The sequence below is a fragment of the Anabrus simplex genome, chromosome 7 (genome assembly GCF_040414725.1).
Source record: "Anabrus simplex isolate iqAnaSimp1 chromosome 7, ASM4041472v1, whole genome shotgun sequence".
NCBI lineage: Eukaryota > Metazoa > Arthropoda > Insecta > Orthoptera > Tettigoniidae > Anabrus > Anabrus simplex.
The window spans coordinates 204,510,566-204,518,100 of NC_090271.1; positions in this window are offsets into that span (position 1 = coordinate 204,510,566).

Consider the following 7,535-nt stretch of genomic DNA (forward strand, 5'->3'; position numbering starts at 1 on the left):
AATGGAGTTTTATGTTTAAGGCCCTCTCCGGCTGATTTTATAAAACAGAATTCTCTGCACCCTTATTCTAAACTTAAATACCAAGTGGCATGAAAATCAACCGATTCATTCTCCCGTAGTGTCATAACAATGAGACAAAAAATAAACTGAACCTGACATAGGCTATTATTTGCCCTGTCTGGTATAAAAACCAAGTATCAATATTTAAAAAGTACAGACAGAAAGAAGATTTTATGTAGGTAACTGGGCACACTTGTATAGAAAACTTGTAGTAATCGAGTTAGCGGTGATATATTGGGCATTAGACAAAGCTTAATTCAGTTTATTACATTTTGGACTTCAGTTATTCAAAGCATATGATTTTGTAACTTTTTATTTGTTTATCTAGTAATGTTTTGAAATTAAAATATTGTTTTTCTGAGTTCTGATGGAAGTTACCTGTTTTTTTCCCCCTGACCTTCATATGAGGATAAGTACAACATGTCATGCACTAATTGCTTTAAGTAGAAGCCTCGCCTAAATAAGTAATGACCGGGCGAGTTGGCCGTGCGCGTGGAGGCGCGCGGCTGTGAGCTTACATCCGGGAGATAGTAGGTTCGAATCCCACTATCGGCAGCCCTGAAGATGGTTTTCCGTGGTTTCCCATTTTCACACCAGGCAAATGCTGGGGCTGTACCTTAATTAAGGCCATGGCCGCTTCCTTCCAACTCCTAGGCCTTTCCTATCCCATCGTCGCCATAAGACCTATCTGTGTCGATGCGACGTAAAGCCCCTAGCAAAAAAAAAAAAAATAATAATAATAATAATAATGTCATTGTGTAAACACTGGGTGTATCTCTAAAAGCTTGAGGTATGGTAATGCTCAAATGAGGATTTCTCTTTACTTCGAGAAAAGTGCCTTAGGCATCATCAGGTATGCTCTTTGATATTGTGTTCATTTGGTAATATTGTTACTGTGGGTTACTGTAGTCACGTCCTAGTTCGTGAACCATGGGCAACGGCTGAGTGGCCTAGTAAGTGGTCCTGAGAGTCGGGATACCAGTTGCTATGGAATGGGAGTGGGCATCTCGGACATATTCTGAGTCGTGGCCCTCCTTGTGCTCAGGCGGCTAGGACTATACAATTCACCGGTGGTCCATAACCCGTTAGAGGAGAGATCCTCACTTGGACTATGGGCAAGTAGGGCAGCATCCTGCTTCATGAATTTACCGAGCTCAAAACACTTTAAACAAGCCTCGGACCTATGGGAGTAATGGAGTCCCACTCCCATTTGACAGGCAAGGGACTCCTTGGAAACAACTTGGCGAACGAAATGGAATTCGATGGGGAGCTATCAATATTAATGGGGCTTATGGAAGAAAGAAGGTAGAACTGGCTGAGTCAGCAAAGAGGATGCATCTGGATGTGCTAGGAGTAAGTGATATTCGGGTAAGGGGAGATAATGAGAAAGAGATAGGAGATTATAAAGTGCACTTGCCGGGGGTTAGAAAGGGAAGGGCAGAGTCTGGGGTAGGGCTCTTTATCAGGAATACCATTGCATGCAACATAGTTTCTGTTAGACACGTAAATGAGCAAATGATGTGGGTAGATTTGTCAGTGGGAGGAATTAGGACAAGAATTGTGTCCGTGTATTCACCATGTGAGGGTGCAGATGAGGATGAAGTTGACAAGTTTTATGAAGCATTGAGTGACATCGTGGTCAGGGTCAACAGCAAGGATAGAATAGTGCTAATCGGCGATTTCAATGCGAGAGCTGGGAATAGAACTGTAGGATACGAAAGGGTGATTGGTAAATGTGGGGAAGATATGGAAACTAATGGGAATGGGAAGCGTTTGCTGGATTTCTGTGCTAGTATGGGTTTAGCTGTTACGAATACATTCTTCAAGCATAAGGCTATTCACCGCTACACATGGGAGGCTAGGGGTACCAGATCCATAATAGACTATATCTTAACAGACTTTGAATTCAGGAAATCTGTTAGGAATGTACGAGTTTTTCGTGGATTTTTCGATGATGCAGACCACTATCTGATCTGAAGTGAACTAAATATCTCTAGGCCTAGGGTAGAGAAAGTGAAATCTGTCTGCAAACGAATAAGGGTAGAAAGTCTCCAGGATGAGGAAATTAGACAGAAGTACATGGATATGATTAGTGAGAAGTTTCGAACAGTAGACAATAAGCAGGTTCAGGATATAGAAAGTGAATGGGTGGCATACAGGGATGCTGTAATAGAAACAGCAAGGGAATACCTAGGAACAACTGTGTGTAAAGAAGGGGAAAAGGCGAACGTCTTGGTGGAATGATGAAGTGAGAGCAGCCTGTAAACGTAAAAAGAAGGCTTATCAGAAATGGCTCCAAACAAGGGCCAAGGCAGACAGGGATTGGTACGTAGATGAAAGAAACAGAGCGAAACAAATAGTTGTTGAATCCAAAAAGAAGTCATGGGAAGATTTTGGTAATAACCTGGAAAGGCTAGGTCAAGCAGCAGGGAAACCTTTCTGGACAGTAATAAAGAATCTTAGGAAGGGAGAGGAAAAGGAAATGAACAGTGTTTTGAATAATTCAGGTGAACTCATAATAGATCCCAGGGAATCACTGGAGAGGTGGAGGGAATATTTTGAACATCTTCTCAGTGTAAAAGGAAATCATCATGGTGGTGTTGCAAACAGCCAAGCTCATGGGGAGGAAGAAAAGGATGTTGGTGAAATTATGCTTGAGGAAGTGGAAAGGATAGTAAATAAACTCCATTGTCATAAGGCAGCAGGAATAGATGAAATTGGACCTGAAATGGTGAAGTACAGTGGGAAGGCGGGGATGAAATGGCTTCATAGAGTAGTAAAATTAGCGTGGAGTGTTGGTAAGATACCTTCAGATTGGACAAAAGCAGTAATTGCACCTATCAATAAGCAAGGGAACAGGAAGGATTGCAACAACTATCGATGTATCTCATTGATTAGTATACCAGGCAAAGTATTCACTGACATCCTGGAAGGGAGGGTGCGATCAGTCGTTGAGAGGAAGTTGGATGAAAACCAGTGTGGTTTCAGACCACAGAGAGGCTGTCAGGATCGGATTTTCAATATGCGCCAGGTAATTGAAAAATGCTATGAGAGGAATAGGCAGTTGTGTTTATGTTTCGTAGATCTAGAGAAAGCATATGACAGGGTACCGAGGGAAAAGATGTTCGCCATACTGAGGGACTATGGAATTAAAGGTAGATTATTAAAATCAATCAAAGGCATTTATGTTGACAATTGGGCTTCAGTGAGAATTGATGGTAGAATGAGTTCTTGGTTCAGGGTACTCACAGGGGTTAGACAAGGCTGTAATCTTTCACCTTTGCTGTTCTTAGTTTACATGGATCATCTGCTGAAAGGTATAAATTGGCAGGGAGGGATTCAGTTAGGTGGAAATGTAGTAAGCAGTTTGGCTTATGCTGACGACTTGGTCTTAATGGCAGACTGTGCCGAAAGCCTGCAGTCTAATATCTTGGAACTTGAAAATAGGTGCAATGAGTATGGTATGAAAATTAGCCTCCCGAAGACTAAATTGATGTCAGTAGGTAAGAAATTCAACAGAATCGAATGTCAGATTGGTGATACAAAGCTAGAACAGGTCGATAATTTCAAGTATTTAGGTTGTGTGTTCTCCCAGGATGGTAATATAGTAAGTAAGATTGAATCAAGGTGTAGTAAAGCTAACGCAGTGAGCTCACAATTGCGATCAGCAGTATTCTGTAAGAAGGAAGTCAGCTCCCAGACGAAACTATCTTTACATCGGTCTGTTTTCAGACCAACTTTGCTTTACGGGAGCGAAAGCTGGGTGGACTCAGGATATCTTATTCATAAGTTAGAAGTAACAGACATGAAAGTAGCAAGAATGATTGCTGGTATAAACAGGTGGGAACAATGGCAGGAGGGTACTCTGAATGAGGAGATAAAGGCTAATTTAGGAATGAACTCGATGGATGAAGCTGTACGCATAAACCGGCTTCGGTGGTGGGGTCATGTGAGGCGAATGGAGGAGGATAGGTTACCTAGGAGAATAATGGACTCTGTTATGGAGGGTAAGAGAAGTAGAGGGAGACCAAGACGACGATGGTTAGACTCGGTTTCTAACGATTTAAAGATAAGAGGTATAGAACTAAATGAGGCCACAACACTAGTTGCAAATCGAGGATTGTGGCGACGTTTAGTAAATTCTCAGAGGCTTGCAGACTGAACGCTGAAAGGCATAACAGTCTATAATGATAATATATGTATGTATGTATGTATGTATGTATGTATGTATGTATGTATGTATGCATGTTACTGACTTAGACACAATTGTTTGTATTCTGAGCCACAACTACGGGTTGTCCGAGAAGTCCTCCGTACCCCTAGTTTCATACGTTTCATATTATAATGGAGTACTTACATATAAAAACTATGAATCCAGGGAATCTGTATGTGCACCATCATGCCTTGCATAGAGTTCCATCCATCTCCAAGTCCTCATTGACATCTTGGGGAGCATCTCAGGAGTTATGGAACGAAAGGCTTCCTCCACACTTTGGCGCAATTCTTCATTAGTCGTGTACCGACGTTGAACCACATGGGACTTGGTTATTCCCCATAATGAGTTGTCTGGCGTGGTAAGGTCCGGGCTTCGTGGTGGCCATTTCAGCGGGGCCGGGGATGTTAGTGAGCCAGCGGCCTTGAAATTGTTCATCAAGGAACTCGTGCACCTGAATAGCAAAATGTGCTGGAGCCCCATCCTGCTGTAACCATACATGATCCATAATTCCCTTGTCTTGAAGCTGAGGTATTAACCAAGATTGTAACATATGTCAATAAGATTTTCCGTTCACATACCCATCAAAAAAATACAGTCGGCACAAGTGATGATGATGATGATGATGATGATGATGACAAGTGACATTATGATATCCCGGCCCATACCATAACATGAGGGGGTTCCTTTCCAACTCTTGCACATAATGAGGATTTTCCTTAGACCCGAAAACCACATTCCTCCTATGTGAACTGTGATATATCGCACATTCATCAGAAAATAACACTCTTGAGTGATACATGGCAGTTGGGAATTGTGCCAACAAAGCACGGCAGGCTGCAACTCGTTGCTCCATGTCATTGTCAAATAATTCATTCACATGCATTGGCCTAAATCCTTTCATTTTCAAATCTCTTTTAATGTGGTCATGCATTATTGACAGCGGTACTTGAAGTTCAGCTGCTCTTTTGCGAATGGATTTCAATGGAGACTGATCAATTGATTGAGCGACGGCGGCACACGTTTCTTCCCGCGTCTTCTTATGTCCACTACGCAGCCTGTCTTTGACACTGCCTGAAGCAAACGCATGTTTCTCCCAATCAAGCAGAGTAGCTTTACGAGGTGGGGGTTTGCCATGCGATCTCTAAATGCACTCATTATCACTCTCATTGTTTGCCCCGTATGTGCTCGTTCGTGCACCCACACACACACACACACACACACACACCACTAATCGCTCCTCAACAGTGTAGCTGTGTCCGCTCACGTCTGCCATGACTTAACAACTGAAATGAGACTGACAACAATGCTAGCAGCAGGGATACCAATACCAATAAAACAACTATTGAATTCCCCAATTATACAAACTCAATTGTCCGTGCCATAATATAACAAAATAATAATATGAAACGTATGAAACTAGGGGTACGGGGACTTCTCGGACACCCTGTACACAGGCCAAAAATATACCCAGAACACTTCAACTATATTATAAAGTTTTATTTTATAAACTTGTAATGTGCATTAGTGAAACACTATTACTTGGAGCATATTTAACCTGTGTATTGGGAAACTATTCCTGTTTAACCATCCATTATTTGGTATGCCCGTTTAATTGGTGTAATTCTACAGTTCCTAATTATTTAAAATATGTAATTGTTGTGTCCTTGAGGGGTTGCAGTGATTGGCCTCTCAGAAAAGTCAATACTGGCGCGCATGCGCTGAAAGTTTCTTCTTGCTCGAGCAAGCTCGTTACTGCGTACTTCGCCCGTGTCTGTGATCCAAGATGGATGTGCATATTGCTCCCTATTTACCTGGTCTAACTCAGCAAGCATACGAGAGATCCCAAGGTGGACCATTCGTTTGCTAGCTGTCCCAATTCTAGAGGCATTTAAGGGACAAGGGTTGACGACAGTACAAAAAAAAGCCAATTTAAAACAGGCTTGACATTTATTTTAACACATGCACAAATAAAATCAAAATTTAACAAAAATCATCTCTTGCTAAAAGTTGCCTGAATGACTCACGAATTTACAATTTCAAAAATAAATGTATATTTTATAAATTCATGTTACTGACATATCTGGAATATTTTGCAAAAGAATAAATAATAAAAATTAACCTTATCTTCTTGCATGCGCAAACTTAAATAAATGGAAGAACTCCCTCCTATCCTTGGATAATTGTTCTACCCTGATAATATCCATAAATGATCATTGTAACACCTTTAAACATAATACCAGCTGCATTACTTTGCAAAAAAGAAGTCCAACTTTGTGCACGTGGTCGATGACCATGCTATCCCTAAACCTAATTTGTACACTATATTACAGAGAAGCATTCGTCTATATCATCGACGATTATCTAGGTCTAATTTTGATATCATCCAAGCATCATGGTAAATATTCTTTAAATGAAGATCGTCTCAACTGACACAAGTTTTGATTACCAATTAGAATTAATATTTGAGTCATAACTATCCTTTAAAAAAATTATTACCTGAATATTTAGAATTGGCTATGGCTTTAAATAAGACTTACAAAACGTTATTTACATTTTACATTGTAATAATTTTCTTTGCTGGTACTTGCTCATTTTTAGAAAATTGATCGATCTTATTCAGTTCAAACTAATTCATTTTATAACTGGATTAATTCTGTCACTAATCTTTTCGTCGTCACCATAAGACCTATCTGTGTCGGTGCGACATAAATCAAATAGCAAAAAAAAAAAAAAAAAAAAAAACTTTGTCTTAAGAATTACACAACAGTCCCCAATAACAGAACAAAAGCGCTGACAACGCTGGAATAATCTGGGCCACCGTGATGAACGCAAGGTGTAGGAACCACATTTCAAATAAATGACACTGAAACATATTTCTAACTACAATCACGTTCATTCCATGCACTCAGGATACTCTAAATTTATTTATAAAGTTATGTTCGAATCTTAGGCTTTATTTTTATTCATGACTGTAAAGGGGAAAAGAAGGTTGGATTGCATCGACTGATGACTTTCTATTAAATTCTATACTTCCAACACCTGACATATTACTTGTGATTGAACATGAATTATCACTTAATCGAATCGTACTCTAACATTACATGACGATATATTCCCAAATCATTATTATTCAGAAGACTGGATAGAAACAGTAAATATACAAAACACATGGGTTAAAATTGACCCTACTCTACCACGTGATCATTGAGTGTCTAAAAATTATTATTATTATTATTATTATTATTATTATTATTATTAT